The sequence below is a fragment of the Cupressus sempervirens genome, chromosome 8 (assembly GCF_028749045.1).
Source record: "Cupressus sempervirens isolate cs-2001-9-10 chromosome 8, ASM2874904v1, whole genome shotgun sequence".
Lineage (NCBI taxonomy): Eukaryota > Viridiplantae > Streptophyta > Pinopsida > Cupressales > Cupressaceae > Cupressus > Cupressus sempervirens.
Genome location: NC_143125.1, coordinates 485,909,248 through 485,928,051, shown reverse-complemented (window position 1 = coordinate 485,928,051; position 18,804 = coordinate 485,909,248).

The following is an 18,804-nucleotide window of genomic DNA, read 5'->3' as shown; positions in this document are numbered from 1 at the left end:
TCATCCTATTTTCTTAGTTTTTCTTGACATCATGTTGGTCATGGACCTAGATCATCCATTTGGATGTCAGCCAAACCATTGTTACACTTTTATGTTGTTAGAATTCTTTAGAATAACTGAGAGGGGGAGGGGGTGAATCAGTTATCAAATGCCCTATTAATACTTTTTGACTACTTTTTAATGAATCCATACACTTTTCATCCATCATATTAGCAAGTTACAGTAAATCAACATGCAAAGATAAAACATGCAAGATCAACACATGACACAATGATTTACGTGGAAACCCAATTTGGGAGAAACCACCAGTAACATGCTACTTGATTCTCACTCTTCTGAAGTGATGCCCTATTAAAAGCCTACCCTGTTAAAGGCTTACAACACACTGTTAAATGTGACCTTATTAGAGGATTTCACCAAACTATTAGGAATGGGCCTGGTTAAAGGACTTTAGAATATTCACTTGGAATGTCACCCTGTTAAAGGATTTATCTCATGGCTATTAAACCAACCTAAGTCCATAGGATTTAAACTTTACTATTACAATTGCTAGAAAGTAACGATAATGGTCTTTTGATGTAATATAACTTACAACATACTTTGCAGATTTCAGATCACACTTTCAATTCAATTCAAATGCTTGTGTTCAATCACTTCAGCTCTGATTGCTTGAATTCTTCTCAAGCTTCGTCTCCTTGAGTCTTCTAACTCATTGTACCAATGCATCCATATCAGGGGTCTTCTTATTGAAACAGAGTCATTATGCTCTCTTATCTCCTTAGCACCTCCTTCAGCATTTCATGCTTTCATGCTTGACCGCCTCTCTCCTTTTTTTTTTATTAACTTAGGACTCCTTAAATAGAAATCTAATTTTCGTTTGCCACTCATTTCTCCCTCTCTGATTTTAGGGTTTCGAATGGGTTAGGTAGGATACAATGTATCTACCTCATATCTTATTCTTATCTTCAAACTTCGTCAGTTGTATCCTTAAAACATTTTACATGGTGTTCTGTGCCACCAACTCATCATTCTTATCTTCCATTTTAATTCACAAACTTCTAGATAACAACCTTGTCGGCTTAGATCTGGTGAATCTTCAATTTTTAAAATAATGGAGCAACTCAACATTATTGATTTATTGGTGCTTGGTATCTCTGTGTTACTTGGCACTATTGGTTTTACTGGTGCTCGACATCTCTGTGTTACTCGGCACCTATCAATTTTACTGGTGCTCGGCATCTCTATGTTACTCCACACCTATCTCTGCTCGTCACTCGATATCACTCGGAACTTGAACTTGCTCGGCACTTGAGTTTTACTCGGCACTTGAACTTGCTCGACACTTGAAGTTTACTCGACACTTGAAGTTTACTCAGCACTTACTAGGAATTTTCTCAGCTCCTTCTCTCTAATGAACTTAGTTGAGCTTTACAAATGTCTTAGCTAAAACCTTACATATTTGATATGTTTCAGTGTGCCCATTATCTGTATCTTATAGTATGTCATCAAATACACTTTTTCATTAATGGCTTAGTTGATCCTTGTACTTCATTACAACATCATAACTTCAACCTTTCTCTAGGTGTTCTAGTTACATCTTATTGATTGCCTCCTCCTTGACAATCAACTAATTGATAGTATTTGGATCACTAAAGCAATTTTCATTCTTGCAAGTAGCAAGTTTGACATCAATGACAAAACAATGATTTGAGAACATTCTTTACCAGTTTCGTATATCATTCCAACAACTTTTCTTATGATCATTTCAATAATTTCCAACATATGTTGCATTGGGATGCATGTCGCATCCGTACTCCCAAGTTGTTATTTAGTTGAGTGTTTTATTGCTTGTGTTCTCATCCAGCCCTTGTGTTTTGATATTCATGATGGTGGTGCATCCACTAATAAGCACATATGTGTGCATTATCAAGTGACTTATGAGGCCCAAAATCATAGTAGTATTATGGTTAAATTTTATCTTTGGGGTTGGGTTGGGAATATGCATGTGTATGGGAACTCATTGTTAGATAAGAATCGGTAGGGTAGGGTAGCTTCATGGAGGGGCTTCTACTACAATTTTGGTGACTTTTCCCAAGTTGACAAGTAGAAGGCTTAATTAGTGATAACTAAATAAAACACTAGGTGGTAATAAAACTTAAGATAATTAAAATGTGTGAGCACCCGAATAAGTTCAAGGACACAATGCACGATCCTTCCATTGGGAAGAGAGATCAACACCCCACTAGCTTGGGCTTCTTGATGCCATGCTATTTCCCATCTAGGTGAGTCCCTACATAGTAAACCATTGAGTTTCTAACCAGGACCTATTGTACTTGCATTATCTCATGATATTGGTTTCAATCATCATTATTGTTTGGTCTGTGATGCAGGAGCATCCAGAGGTATAAGGGCAATCCCATGTCACCCAAAAAAAATCTACTTAGAATTAGTTTCTGTTTCATGTCTTTACATTTTTGGATACCCATTTGACTCAAATAAAGGTTCCAACTCTCATAGTTCAACTATCAGTGCGTTTGAAAATCCCAAAAAAATAGAAGCATGTATTTGGGCCATCATTTCGGTAAACTAGAAGGTGTGAATTGGCTAGATAAATGTAATAATGATTTAGAGCATTCTAGAAAAAGAATCAGGTCAATAGGCCCCACGGTTTGAAAGTTATTGCAATTTTTCAAGTTTTGAGACCTCCTAAGAATGCTTCCAAGTCAGGTTTGGGGCATTAAATGACCTCGAAAAGGGTCAAAAAATGGGGGACGAGTGAAGCTGGTCCATAGGGCTATAGAACGCTTCGAGATTTTTTCTAAAAATGTAAACAGTTCGTCAATCGGAGCTATGGTTCAAAAGTTATGCCTCGCGGAAGTTCGGTTACCGTTTCTGGATTCTTCTAGATTTGCACCGACTTCTAACGCAGCTTCCGGAACCTTCTATTTTGTTGGTGGATGCCTACTAGCACTTTCTAGAATGTACTCCTAGTCCTTAACCCTCCAGGGTCTATTTAAGGAGATTTTTGGTATTGTAAAAGGAAGTTCGGATTGGAGTTTGAGAGGAGGTGCTAAAAGGAGAAATATTCTCTAGATTTATGCTATTGTAAGCCCTTAGGGCATGTTCTGAAGTTTATTTTCTCTGTACTATTTGTACTAGCTTATTTTCTCAGTTAATATAATTTCCCTTTTCTATTGTGTCCATTCTATTCTCGGGTTGTGTCCCCATCAAGTGGTATCAGAGCGGATTTTCTTGAGTGTGTAGACAGAGCGCCGACTGTGAGGCAGTTTGCACTACGACTGTGTGGTTGTGGGTTCAAGTTAGAAGATGCCTCCACAAAGAGAGCATGGTGGAAGGGCCAGAGCTATTGATCTTGAGGAGGTTAGAGCCCTCCAGAGGCAGGTACAAGCATTGCAAGAGGAGCTTCATAGAGGAGCAAATGTTGCCATAGGTGACAATAGTGAGGATGACAATGAAGAGGAAGTAATGGGTCTAGAAGAGGAAGTTGACGGGGAAGTTCTGAATCCTGTAGAGGAAAGGCTTTTTAGGGCCATTACTAAGTTTGGGAAAAGACCTACAATTGAAGTGGGTATATTTTCAGGAAATCTGAAACCAGATGAGTTGATCGATTGGATCAATGAACTGGAATAATACTTTGAGTATGAGGATATAAGGGACCCAGATAGGGTTAAGTTTGCAAAGGCCAAATTGAAAGGCCATGCCAAAATTTGGTGGCAAGAGGTTCAACTGGAAAGACTTATAAGAGGAAAGGAGAAGATCACAAGATGGGATCGCATGGTGGACAAATTGAAGAAGTAGTTCATTCCTGTGGACTACGAGCTTGATCTGTTTAAGAAGATGCATGGGTTAAAGCAAGCAAGAAGATCAATCCAAGAATATATAGAGGAGTTTTACCGACTCTTGATTAGAGCAGGGCATGCAGAAGCTAATAAGGAGAAGGTTGCTCGTTATATCAATGGGTTGCAACCTAGCATCCAGGAGGAATTAAGTCTGGTAAGAGTGACCGGCGTTGAAGAGGCATACCAGTTTGCCCTACGAGTTGAAGAGAAGCTGAATAAAAGGTTTGAAGGAAGACAAAGAGGGCATAGTCAAGGAGGAAGGGGAAGCAGTAGATCATCTGGAGGCCGCAATGAAACCCAAAAGAAAAATGAAGATGTGGGTACTAGCAGAAACCAGAGGAATGAGGTTTTCAACCGCTCCCATGATCAAGACTTTGGAAATCAAAGAGGAAGAGGTAGAGGATGTGGACAAGGAAGAGGAGGCTTTCGTGGTACCTATTTCCATTGCAATGAAGAAGGTCATCATGCCTTTGAATGCCCTCAATGATAAGGAAGGACAGATAGGAGAATTGAGGGACAAGCTAGGGTTGCTCATGTGGATGAGGATGCACAATCATCACATTCAGAGGATGCAGAAAGAGGAGAGACCTTGGTAAATGAAAGAGTCCTACTAAGTGGTGAAAATGAACTAGGACAATGGAGGAGTTTGTTCTGTACCAGATGCAAGTGTGAAGATAAATGTTGTGATGTGATCATTGATGGTGGTAGCACTGATAACTTGGTATCAGAAGAGATGGTCTCTAAGCTGAAACTCAAGAGGGAGAAACATCCCCAGCCCTATCGGATTTATTGGGTAAAAGATGATCATAAGGTCTTGGTAAGTGAACAATGTTTAGTAAAATTCAAAATTGGGAGTTACCATGATGAAGTTCTCTGTGATTTTATTTCGATGGATGTTTGCCATCTATTGTTGGGTAGACCATGGCAGTTTGATAGGCATGCAATACATGATGGACATGCAAACACATACTCTCTGACAAAGGATGGAGTTCACCACAAATTGAAGCCCATGAAAAAGGAAGGTGAAAAGGTATGTAGTAGTGCTAGTATTTGTCTTGTTGATGGAAGGAAGTTTTTAGATGGCATGAAACATTAGCATATGTGCTATGCTTTGATTCCTAGGAAAGATAAAGAAGGTAGTAGTGAAATACCATTTGAAGTTTCAAATTTACTAGGGGAATTTGGAGATATTATCTCTGATAATGTTCCAGATGGATTTCCACCAGTAAGGCAAATCAGTCATCAGATAGATCTGATTCCAGGAGCTAGTTTTCCTAACAAGGCTGCTCACAGGATGACTCCTACTGAAACAGAGGAGCTAAATAGATAGGTTCAGGAGCTATTGAGGAAGGGCTTGATTCGAGAGAGCCTGAGTCCATGTGCAGTACTTGCAGTACTTGCACCAAAGAAGGATGGAGAGTGGAGGATGTGTATAGATTCTTGAGCTATAAATAGGATAACCATCAAGTACCCGCTTCCTTTACCAAGGATGGATGATCTTATGGACTACTTGAGTGGAGCTCAGTACTTCACAAAGATAGATATGAAGAGTGGCTATCATCAGATACGGATTTGAGAAGGAGATGAGTGGAAAACAGCCTTCAAGACCAAGGAGGGTCTTTATGAGTGGTTAGTCATGCCCTTTGGATTGACGAATGCCCCAAGCACCTTCATGCAGCTCATGAATAAGGTACTTAAGAAGTTCTTGGGAAAATTTGTTATTGTCTATTTGGATGATATTTTAATTTTCAGCAAGACTTTGGAAGAACATTTACTGCATATTTGTAGTGTCCTTGAAAGGCTAAGGGAAGAGAAACTGTTAATTAATCTAAAGAAGTGTATCTTTGCAAAAAGAGAGTTAGTCTATTTGGGGTTTGTTATATCACCTGAAGGTCTCAAAATGGATCCAGAGAAGGTAAAAGCCATCTTGGAATGGCCTACTCCAAGGACTGCTACTGAGGTAAGATCATTTCATGGTCTGGTTAGTTTTTACAGGAAGTTTATTAAGAATTTTAGTGGCATATGTGCACCCCTAACTGATACAATAAGAGGGGATAGAAAAGAGTTCAAATGGACTGTAGCAGCTGTGAGAAGTTTTGAATTGCTGAAGAAGAAGGTGACAGAATAGCCTGTGTTGGCACTTCCAGATTTTAGAAAAATGTTCCAGGTGGATTGTGATGCTAGTGGCAGCGCTATTGGGGTTGTATTAAGCCAAGAAGGTAAGCCTATTGCATATTTTAGTGAAAAATTGAATGATGCAAAGAAGAAGTATTCTATTTATGATCAAGAGTTCTATGCAATAGTTCAGGCCTTAAAGAAATGGAGGCATTATTTATTGCCAAAGGAATTTGTTTTTTATACTGATCATCAGGCATTACAGTACCTAAATAGCCAAGGTAAATTGAATCAGAGGCATATGAAGTGGGTAGAATTCTTGCAGAGTTATACATTTGTGTTGAAGCATAGAAGTGGAAAATCTAACAGGGTTGCAGATGCACTAAGTAGGAGACCGTTGTTGCTTACAACAATGCAGGTTGAAGTAGTTGGGTTTGATGAACTCAAGAATTTGTACCCCGAGGATCCTGATTTTGCTGAAGCATGGAAAGCTTGTAAAGAACCTATTACTATAGATAGAACCAAGTGGTTAGACTATTTGATTTAGGATGGCATGTTGTTCAAAGGTAGTCAATTGTGCATTCCAAGGAGTTCCATGAGGGAAAATCTGATTAAGGAGAAACACAGTGGAGGGATGGTAGGACATTTTGGTCGGGATAAGACCATTGCCATTCTTAGAGAACATTATTTTTGGCCTCAAATTACACAAGATGTGAAGAAGTTTGTACAGAGTTGCCAGGTTTGTCAAGTTGCCAAGGGGTTTAGTAAAATACTGGCCTATATCAGCCATTACCTGTTCCATCAAGGCCATGGGAGGACATAAGTATGGATTTTGTTCTTGGATTGCCAAGGACACAAAGGGGTAATGACTCAGTATTCGTGGTGGTTGATAAGTTCTCCAAAATGGCACATTTCATTCCATGCCACAAAACTCATGATGCTGTCCATATTGCAGACTTGTTTTTCAAAGAGGTGGTAAGACTACATGGTCTTCCAAGGAGTATAGTTTCTGATAGAGATACTAAATTTGTGGGGTATTTCTGGAGGACATTGTGGAAGAAGTTGAGAACAGACTTGAAATTCAATTCCACGCATCACCCACAGACTGATGGCCAAACCGAAGTGGTAAATAGAAGTCTGGGCAATTTGCTGAGATGTTTAGTTGGAGATAAGCCCAAGGGATGGGATTTGATTCTACCACAGGTAGAGTTTGCTTATAATAACTCTGTAAATAGGAGTACTGGAAAATCACCATTTCAAATTGTATATGGGAATAGCCCGAGGACTGCACCAGAATTGAGGAAGATAGAACAAGGGGAGAGGACAAGCACTGAAGCTGAGGAATTTGCTGAACACATCAAGCGTCTACATGAGGAGGTTCAAGCACACATTATCAAGATGAATCAAGAGTATAAAGCTAGGGCTGATCAAAGGAGAAGACATAAAGAATTCCAAGTAGGGGATCTAGTCATGGTGTACTTACAAAAAGAAAGATTTCCAGTTGGTACTTACAACAAGCTGAAAATGAAGAAATTTGGCCCCTGCAAAGTTTTGAAGAAACATGACTCAGGAAATGCATATGAGGTGGAGCTACCAGATGGTATTCACATTTCTCCCATTTTCAACATTGCAGATTTAACAGAGTATCATGATAATGGTGCAGATGAGGAGCTGGTTTTAGAGCCATGTCCAATTCCTGCTTCTAAGAAGGAGGAGATAGAAGACATTCTAGATCATTGTGTGGGTAGGAGTACTAGAAACAGGCAGTATGAAGAGTATTTGGTCAAATGGAAAGGACGACCGATCGAGGACTCAACTTGGATTTCAGCAGCTAAGGTTTCCCATTTTGGATTTCCTCTACCATCCATAAAGTGACAGGGTCACTTTTCAATCTACCCTGGGTGTCTGATGCAAGAGCATCCAGAGGTATAAGGGCAATCCTGTGTCACCCAAAAAAAGGTACTTAGACTTAGTTTCTGTTTCATTTCTTTACATTTTTGGATACCCATTTGGGTCAAATAAAGGTTCCAACTCTCATAGTTCAACTATCAGTGCGTTTGAAAATCCTGAAAAAATAGGAGCATGTATTTGGGCCATCATTTTGATAAACTAGAAGGTGTGAATTGGCCAGATAAATGTAATCATGATTTAGAGCATTCCAAAAAAAGAATCAGGTCAATAGGCCCCACTGTTTGAAAGTTATTGCAGTTTTTCGAGTTTTGGAGACCTCCTAAGAATGCTTCCAAGTCAGGTTTGGGGCATTAAATGACCTTGAAAAGGGTCAAAAAATGGGGGATGAGTGAAGCTGGTCCATAGGGCTATAGAGCGCTTTGAGAGCTTTCTAAAAATGTAAATGGTTCATCAATCAGAGCTACGGTTCAAAAGTTATGCCTCCCGAAAGTTCGGTTACCGTTTCTGGATTCTTCTAGATTTGCACCGACTTCTAACGTAGCTTCCGAAACCTTCTATTTTGTCGGTGGATGCCTACTAGCACTTTCTAGAATGTACTCCTAGTCCTTAACCCTTCGAGGTCTATTTAAGGAGATTTTTGGTATTGTAAAAGGTAGTTCGGAGTGGAGTTTGAGAGGAGGTGCTAAAAGGAGAAATATTCTCCAGATTTATGCTATTGTAAGCCCTTAGGGCATGTTCTGAAGTTTATTTTCTCTGTACTATTTGTACTAGCTTATTTTCTTAGTTAATATAATTTCCCTTTTCTGTTGTGTCCATTCTATTCTTGGGTTGTGTCCCCATCAGTCTGAGTGTTAGGCATGAACATTTTCTTTATGTGTGTTTGTGGTTGGATCATTATCTCCATCAGCATGACAAGTGTGGACCTACATATTTCATTTGGTTGGAAGGCATAGCTACCTATACCACTATCGGGCACTGATGTATAGAGATGATCTATTGATCTAGTGTGAGCGTTGCTAGATTGTTTTCACTTGGTACTTCAGGTTCTGGAGTATGCTTTCTTTAGAATGCTTGTGTATCATGTTTAGATGATGTTAGTATATCTGTTCTTATGATGTTATTACACTTTAGTAGTGATGTCCTTATAAGACAACTTTGACTTTCTAGTTGGTAGTTTGGGATATTAGATGTGGGGGATGGCTAGGGCCTTCAAGGTCTCATGATGCTATTAAGGTTGAGAGGAACCATGCACTTAGTTTGGTTGTTTTAGTTCATTTTGATATTATTTTTTTACATTGCAGTGTTTCTTTCAGTACTTTCTTTACTACTATGTTTCAGATGGTTAGATGTAACTACATCTTATATTTATAATGTTTGAGTGTTTATGCCTTGATTTGTGGATATGGTACTCCACGATGTGGAGGAAATTCTTTTCTTAGCTTTTTAAGTTTATATTTTCTATCTCGTTGTTTTGGATCCTCGTGCAAAATTGTACTTTCTCATGTGAGAGTGTAAAAGTTAGCATAGTGTGATGGGTTTTCTCATGTAGCTCTTGGTACTTCCTTGCGTGAAACCACACACCAATTATGGCTATTTTTGTTGCTTGGCAAAGTACTTCCTCAAGCCATTTGGTGCATTTCCTCATGCGAAAGGTAGTTTCTCATGTGGTGTGCTATACTTCCTTGTGCAAGAATTCTATCTATTGTTGTCCTCGCATGAAAAATAGCAAGCATCTCTGCTGGTTTTGGGGAATCACAGTTTGGTGTTTTAAGTACCCTTTGGGTTCACTTAATTTTCCATTCTTTGACAAATTTGAGATTATTTGTTCTTTATTTATTTGTTTGTGTGTGTTAGTTCAATAGTGGCATTTGGAGATTTTTTGGTTGCCAGGATTACATTTAAGTCTTTTGTTGCGATCTTTGTGATCCTTTTATATTGAGTGTCATGTACATCCATACTTATTTAATTTTTTTTAAAATCTTGGTTTGTATTGAATCCTTGTTCCAAGGATCTCCTAGTGGGGCATTACATATTCACTAGTATTAATGGTAATTGTGGCTCCCCCTATCATCATAGTATCATCTTCCACATTTGGTGCATCATCTTTATCCATTACAATATCATCTTAGGGTTCATCTTTTGATGCTATTGATGTTGTTGGAGTAGACTATGCCATTACTTTTACTACTATGTCCTCTATCTCCTTGATTACTTCATCATACAAGCCTCCCATAATTTGAATTGGTCTTGTTTTATTTCTCAATAGGGGCTCCAACTTTTTCTTAATATCCTCCATTTGATTAACATTGTCTAAGGTACATAGTTTCAAAATTACTTTTTCTCTAATTTTCTTCCCTTCCTCATTATCTCTCTTCTTCCTTATCTTCAATATTTCATATAATTCATTTGGTATGTTCCTATGTATATGCATGAAATGTATCTTGAAATCAATCATATACCTTGTAACTGCATTCTCCAATCATATCTTTTCCATAGAATTAGATAGATCATAATATTTGTTTAATTGAGTTAGATTTCCATCTTTGGCTATCATTTGATTCATTTGGCCAATCTCTAGTTTCCAACTCCTTTTTTTCTTCAGTTCTCTCCACTTGTTGTGGCTATAATTGTGGCTATTGTTGGAATTAAAGATAGAATAATTGAGGGGGGGGGTGAATCAGTTATTAACAAAAATTAATCTCAACAATTCCCTTAGATGTCTTAAAGATATAGTTACTGCTTGTACTTGGTAAACAAATGCTATAACTCAGTAAATTAAACTATTATTTTCTTTTCATGCATTCATGCATGTAACTAAAAATAAAGTGAGCATAAGAGACACCAGATTTAACGTAGAAACCCAATATGGGAAAAACCACCAAGTAACTAGTCACCAATCTTTCACTCTTCTAAAGTGAGCCCTGTTAGGAGCCAACCCTATTAAAGGTTACAATACACACTATTAGGTGTGACCCTATTAGAGGATTTAATCACCCTATTAGGAGTGGCCTTGCTAGAGGTCTTTAGAATAATTCAACTGAACTATCACCTTGTTAGAGGATTTACAAAATGGTTGTTAAACCAACTTGTTAAGAGATTTGAAATCACTGCTACAATGGTTAGAAAGTAACAATGAATTGAGCTGAACAAGATGCAATTGAATTTTCTAATTACAGGTCTCTGTTTAGCATCATTAGATCCTCCTTGATCAAATATGACTCTGCTACTCCTCAATGATCTTTGATCATCCTTCAAATCTACTTTCACAACAATCAGTCTTCATATCACATTAATTCCACATTCTTCTACTTCATCCTTTTTAGAATTCGCAACTTGACTTCTTACTTATACCATTTAGATTGTCAAGTTAGCCCATTTAATTGTTACATTTACCAATAAATCATACATTAGTTGGCTGCAAATATTACTCTGAACAAATAAATGTTATCTCATAAGACAATTAAATTCTTTACTAGCTGACCCTACTCAATAAATATTGCTTCTGGAAATTTCTTGAGTTAACCATCTTGACTCGGTTAACATTGCAATATCCTTAAAATCCTTTGGCTGCCGAGTTTGCTTGGTAAGAATTGAATCCCTTAGTAAGAACTGCTTTTTTCAAATTACCTTTGATGATCAAGTGAGCTCGGTAAGAATTGCTTCTTCCAAATTACCTTTGATGACCGAGTGAACTCGGTAAGAACTATTTCCATCAAATTTTCTTTGATTACCAAGTCAGCTCAGTAAGAACTAAATTTCTTTGATTACCTTGAAAGCTCAGTAAACATTATCCTTTGTCTAGCTGACCTTCTGAGCTCTGTAGACACTATCCTTTGCCTTGTTGACCTTCTGATCTCGGTAGACACTATCCTTTGCCTTGCTGACCTTTTGAGCTCAGTAGACACTATCATTTTCCTTGTTGACCTTCTAAGCTCAGTAGACACTATTCTTTGCCTTGCTAACCTTTTGAGCTTGGTAGACACTATCTGATGACTAATATGATATTTGTGTGACATAAAGACAAAACACAATTTAACAATTGTATCAAACAATCTCCCTCTTTGGAATTTATGTCAACACAACATGTCATAGTAGAATGAAATTTGAAAATAACTCTTTTAATGATAGAATACAAAACTCCCTCTTTCATAATAATCTCTCCTTCTTACACAAACTCTTATTATTTTGCAAATTTCAGATAGCATATTCTCCCTCTTTGACAACACAAGCCAAAGACAACTCAAAACAATTGAATAACATTGTACCTGATGTACTAATTCATATGCAATATCTTTATTGGTTTGCTACATCAACTGATAGATTTCCAATTCTGTTCCTGTTGATGCATCACTAAAACTGTATTTTAGTGAGCTTCAGATAGGGGAGTGACCCCTAACTTACCTCTTAGATACAAGAATGCATCCTTAGGTAAAGGCTTTGTGAATATGTTAGCAATTTGTTCCTTTGTATGCACATATTCCAATCTAATTTCCTTTTCTTGCACCAATTCTCTAACAAAGTGATATTTTATGGCAATATGCTTGGTTTTTGAATGCATCATTGGATTCTTGGAGATGTTAATTGCACTTGTGTTATCACAAAACATAACAATTGGTTCTATGATTTCTTGCTTCATACCTTTCAATAATTGTTTAAACCACACAATGTTTGAGCAATTTACTGCTACTGCAACATATTCAACTTCTGTTGTGGATTGAGATGTACAATTCTTCTTTTTGCTTGTCCTAGAAACCAACATTTTTCTGAGAAAGAAAGCTCCTCCACTTGTGCTCTTTCTGTCATCAATATTTCTTGCCCAATCTACATCAGTGAACACTTTTAAATCTAGTTTTCCTCCAAGTTTATATCATAATCCATAATTTTCAGTTCCTTTTAAGTATCTCATGATCCTTTTGATTGCCATCATGTGATTTTCTTTTGATTTTGCTGAGAATCTTGCTAAAATCCCTACAGCAAGGGCAATGTCTGGTCTTGTGTGCACTACATATTGCAACTTTTCAATCATAGATCTATACAATGTCTGATCCACTTCCTTTGATTCATCATCCTTGGTGAGTTTGAATCTAGTACACATAGGAGTCCCATTTGGTTTTCAATCTTCCATACCAAACTTTTTTTAGTATTTCCTTAATGTATTTAGATTGAGTGATGTAGATGCCATTCTTATTCTATTGAATTTGAAGACCAACAAAGAATTTTATTTCACCAAACATTGACATTTCAAATTCCTTGTTCATTTGTTCTAAAAATTCTTTGCAAAGATCATCATTTCTTGTGAACAAAGTATCATGTAAAAATATTTGTGCCAAAATAATCTTATTATTTGGTCCTTCCTCTATGTACAAATTGCTATTGTCATTAGTTCTTTGAAAACCAATCTGAATAAGATAGTTATGCAATCTTTCATACCATGCTCTAGGGGCTTGTTTCAGACCATATAATGCTTTATGCAATTTTCAGACCATGTCCTTCTTACTTTTAAAACTAGTTTTTCCCATTTTACCAATTTGACAATTCTTGCATAGACCAACCTCAGGTTTCTTTATGTTAGGAATACCTCTTACTTTCCTGAATTTATTGATTTTTATTAAATTGTCAAAGTTTACATAACACAACCTCCTATGCCATAACTAGCTTTCTTCAATTTGAGCAATGAAACATGAACATTCACTAAGTTCAAGATAAAATAAGTTACTTTTTGTCTGAGTGCCTGATCCAATCAGCTTTCTTTTTCTATCCAACAATCTTACTTTTCCATGCATAAATTATACTTTGAATCCATTATTGAGTAGCTATGCCACACATAAAAAATTATGCTTTAGTCCTTCTACCCAATATGCATTATCAGATACAAGTTCCTTGGTTAGTGAGATTCTTCCTTTTCCTCTTATACAACAAGGTTCATTGTTACCAAATCTTACACTGCCACCATCATAGTGTTCAAAATATTCAAACTTAGTTTTATCACCAGTCATGTGATGAGAACAACCACTATCTATGATCCATGTATCATTTCTACTCATATGAGAAATTAGTGCCATTTCCTCATCATTATCAGATTCATCTTTTACAACAATGTAGACAATTTCATCTTTTTCTTCATCATCAGAATCATTAGAATCTTTTGCCATTAAACATGTTTTCTTACCTTTATCCTTGAATGATTTGAAATCTTTCTTTCCATTGTACTTGTGACCTTTCTTCTCATCTTTGTTTTGTTTATTTGGGCACCTAGTAGCAATATGTCCAATTTTTTCACTAGAGAAATAGATTAGAGGAAGCTTACCTTTGTATTTCCCTTTGCCTCTTGAATATTTTCTTGCTAGTAGAGCTTCAACCACTTCAAGATCACTGTCTAAACTTTTTTTTGATTCTTCATCACTGTCTGATTGTGGATCCTTCATCTTTTTATCTTTTTCTTTGAGTGAAAGCTTAGCTTCAAATGCTATTTCAATGTTCTTGGCAACTGGAACATAATTTTCATAGTTGTCTAGCTCAAATGCAATCAATCTTCCAACTATGGCCTCTAAATTTATTTTATGATTTGCCTCACATCTTCTTTCTTGAATTACAGAGACTCTGATTGCATAAATGGGAAGTAGAGTTCTAAGAACTTTTCTTATAACTATCTCCTCACTGATATCTCCCCCAGATGCTTTGATTGCACTGAAACATGCTTTAACTCTTTCAACATACTTTGAAATATTTTCATCCTCTTTCATCCTCATTTGATAAAATTGTCCTCTCAAACTTTCGGCTTTGGCTCTTCTCACATTATCATCTCCTCCATAGATTTCTTTCAGCTTGTTCCACATTTCAAAGGCATTTTTGCAATCCTTGATGTCATCAAATTCTTCATTACTCAGAGCAGATGCAATATCTATCATCATGTTATTGTGAGTCCTCTTTTCAACAATATCATTGATAGATAATGTACCAGAAGGTTCTTCATATTTTTCATCAAGGTACTTCAGCCCTGTATCACCAATAGAACCTAGATGAAGCCTCATCAATCTTTGCCATGCTGAGAAGTTGTGCTTGTTAAGCCTTGGAATTTCCCTTTTGTAAGACATCCTAATCTTTAGCTTAGATGCTTGAAATCTTTTCCTGTAAGCACCAATAGCTCTGATACCAATTGTAGGAATTAAAGATAGAGTAACTAAGAGGGGAGGGTGAATTAGTTACTAACAAAAATTAATCTCAACAAGTCCCTTAGATGTCTTAAAGATCTAGTTACTGCTTGTACTCGGTAAAAAAATGTTTTAACTTGATAAATTAAATTATTACTTTCTTTTCATGCATTCATGCATGTAACTAAAAATAAAGTGAACACAAGAGACACCAGATTTAACATGGAAACTCAATATGGGAAAAACCACCAAGTAACTAGTCACCAATTTTTCACTCTTCTGAAGCAAGCCCTATTAGGAGCCAACCCTGTTAAAGGTTACAATACACAATGTTAGGTGTGACCTTGTTAGAGGATTTAATCACCCTATTAGGAGTGGCCTTACTAGAGGTCTTTAGAACAATTCAACTGAACTGTCACCTTGTTAGGGGATTTACAAAATGGCTGTTAAACCAACTCTGTTAAAAGATTTGAAATCATTGCTATAATGGTTAGAAAGCAACAATGAATTGACCTAAACAAGATGCAACTGAATTTTCTGGTTACAAGTCTCTGTTCAACATCATTAGATCCTCCTTGATCAAATATGGCTCTATTGCTCCTCAATGATCTTTGATCATCCTTCAAATCTACTTCCACAATAATTAGTCTTCATATCACATTAATTCCACATTCTTCTACTTCATCCTTTTTAGAATTTGCAAATTGACTTCTTACTTATACCATTCAGATTGTCAAGTCGGCCCATTTACATGTTACATTTACCAATAAATTGTACATCAGTCAGCTATAGATATTACTCTAAGAAAAAAAACATTATCTCATAAGGTAATGAAATCTTTTACTAGCTGACCCTGCTCGGTAAATACTGCTTATAGAAATTTCCTGAGTTAACCAACTTGGCTCAGTTAACATTGCAATATCCTTAAAATCCTTTGGCTGTTGAGTTTGCTCAGTAAGAACTAAATCCCTCGGTAAGAACTACTTTTTCCAAATTACCTTTGATGACCGAGTGAGCTTGGTAAGAACTACTTCTTCCAAATTACCTTTGATGACCGAGTGAACTCGATAAGAACTATTTCCATTACATTTTCTTTGATTACTGAGTGATCTCAGTAAGAACTAAATTTATTTGATTACCTTGAAAGCTCGATAAACATTGTCCTTTTTCTAGCTGACCTTCTAAGCTCAGTAGACACTATCCTTTGCCTTGCTGACCTTCTGAGCTCGGTAGACACTATCCTTTGCCTTGCTGACCTTCTGAGCTTGGTAAACACTATCCTTTGCCTTGCTAACCTTCTGAGCTCAGTAGACACTATCTGATGACTGATATGATATTTGTGTGACATCAAAGACAACACACAATTGAACAATTGTATCAAACAGTTATGACTATAATTATGGTGGGTAATATTTTCTCTCATTCTTTTTGGTGGATTCTCTTCAACCTTTTGTTAAGTTTTTTCCCTCCCAACATAAGTCATCATGACTTTAGGCTTCTTTCTAGGTCTTGGACAAGTAGACATTTCTTTAGTCCTTGCAAATTTTTTAGATGACACTTCTTCCTTTTTCTCTTCCTCCTCTTCTTTCTTAATAGGTGCAAAATATTGATTTTAGATTGGTTTTGACAAGTGAGTGTCTACAAACTTAAGTCATTTACTCAGTTCATGTTGAACAAGTAGTACTTGCCGAGCACAACATGTATAAGGTAGAGCATACTAAGTTCATAGTGAGTGTTGAGTCACTCATGTGCCCAGTCACTCAAGTGCCAAGCAAATAGTATATGCCGACTGATATAGAAGTTGAGTAAGTAGTGCATGCCAAGTCATTCAAATGTTGAGTCATAGTATATAAATCAATATATGCCAAGCATCAGAGACTACAAATGCCGAGTAACCCAATTTTGTCATAGTTATTTGTAATGACACAAACTACTAAGTAAACCATTTTTGAGATGACTTACAGATTGAATTGCAATATTTTGATGATAAGGACAAATCTTAAGTTGGAAACCCTATGAATTACATGCATCCAATTAGGAAAGTGGAAGGTTTAAGTGGAAAAATGGATGAACTTTAGTTGTTGATTCATACCTAACCCTAAGTCACCAAGGTTTTCTTAAGGAGGATAAACCCTAAACTTCATATGTGTGTGGAAGGAGAAAAGTGACAAGTTTGCATGCACAACTAGAGCATTCATGGTGATTAAAAAATTGTGAATTGAAATTACATCACAAAATTAGTTAAAGTAGAATAGAGGAAGGAAATAACATAAAATAAAGAGGCATTTGATCAAGAAGGATCAAGAATACATTATTTTAGAGATGATCTATCAACAAGCAACAAAGTGCTAACTGTAGGATCAATGCTATGTCATTTTAACAAATGAATCGGTTAAATCTCTTAACAGAGTAGTCCTAATAGGTTGTATTGAAATCCTCTAACAAGGTGCTTACTTAATTATGAGTTAAAGTCCTTTAACAAGGCACACTTTTAATAGGGTGTTGAAATTCTTTAATTGGCTAAGACCTAATAGTATTTGTAAGCCTTTAATAGGGAAGACCTTTCACTAGGTAGATCATGTCTTATGATCAAACATTGTAACCTATATTGGATACACTTTATTACTATAGTAGTGAAGATTTGTGAGTATTATCCCCACACCAACTTTACCTTCTCATTGGAGGGTTTCTGGGAAATCATATCTAGTGTCATATATGTGTAAATTTTTACTCGTTTACATGATTTACATGGTATTTCAGTTTAGTTATTGAATGTATAAGATGGATGTGTGGTGAAATTTTTATAGGTCAAAGGTTAAACTACTGATTCACACACCCCCCCCCCCCAAAAGTTTATCTTTCCTATTGTAATTTTAATAATTGGTATCAAAGCTAGGTTCTCTAAAATAGAAGTTTTGTAGTTTGAGGAAAGGTCTTGAAATGAAAGTCTACAAGTTGGGAAAGATCATTGAGAATCAGGGAATTGAAATACAACTCATTCTACATCAACTAAATGAAGCAAGAGAAGAATTAAAGAAATATTTAAAGAGAAGGAAGGAAATTTCTATTGAGGAGAATGGCACACAATACAAAGAGATGGACACTACTAAGCTATTTTCTAATGGAGACTCCAATTAATTTGATTGCAATAGTTTTAGATCTAATGGAAAAGAATAGAGCCCAAGTTGAAGAGATTAGAAATCTCAAGTTAGAGCAAGAATCACAAGCCATACTAGTATGTGAGGTGGCTGAATAGAAAAAGAAAGCCATGGAAGACAAAGCCATGATTGAAGAAGACAAAAGAGTTTTGACCAATAGACTAGAAGGGAAATTTATGGGGACACAACCCAAGCATAGAATGGACAAAATAGGAAAAGGAAAGTTTTATTAACTATGAAAATATGCTAGTACAGTTAGTGCAGAGAAAATAGACTCCAAAACTTGCCCTATGGGCTTACAATAGCATAAATCTAGACATAATTTCTTCTCCCAGTACCTTCTCTCAAACTCCACTTTGAACTACCTTTCACAATGCCAAAAATGTCCTTAAATAGACCCCAAAGGGTTAAGGATTAGGAATAAATTCTAGAAAGTGCTAGTTGGCATCCACCACCAAAATGGAAGGCTCTACAAGTCACTTTAGAAATCAGTACAAAATTAGAAGAATCTAGAAATGGTAGCCGAACTTTCGGGAGGCATAACTTTTGAACAGTAGCTCCGATCGACGAACCGTTTACATTTCTAGAAAGCTCTCAGAGTGCTCTATA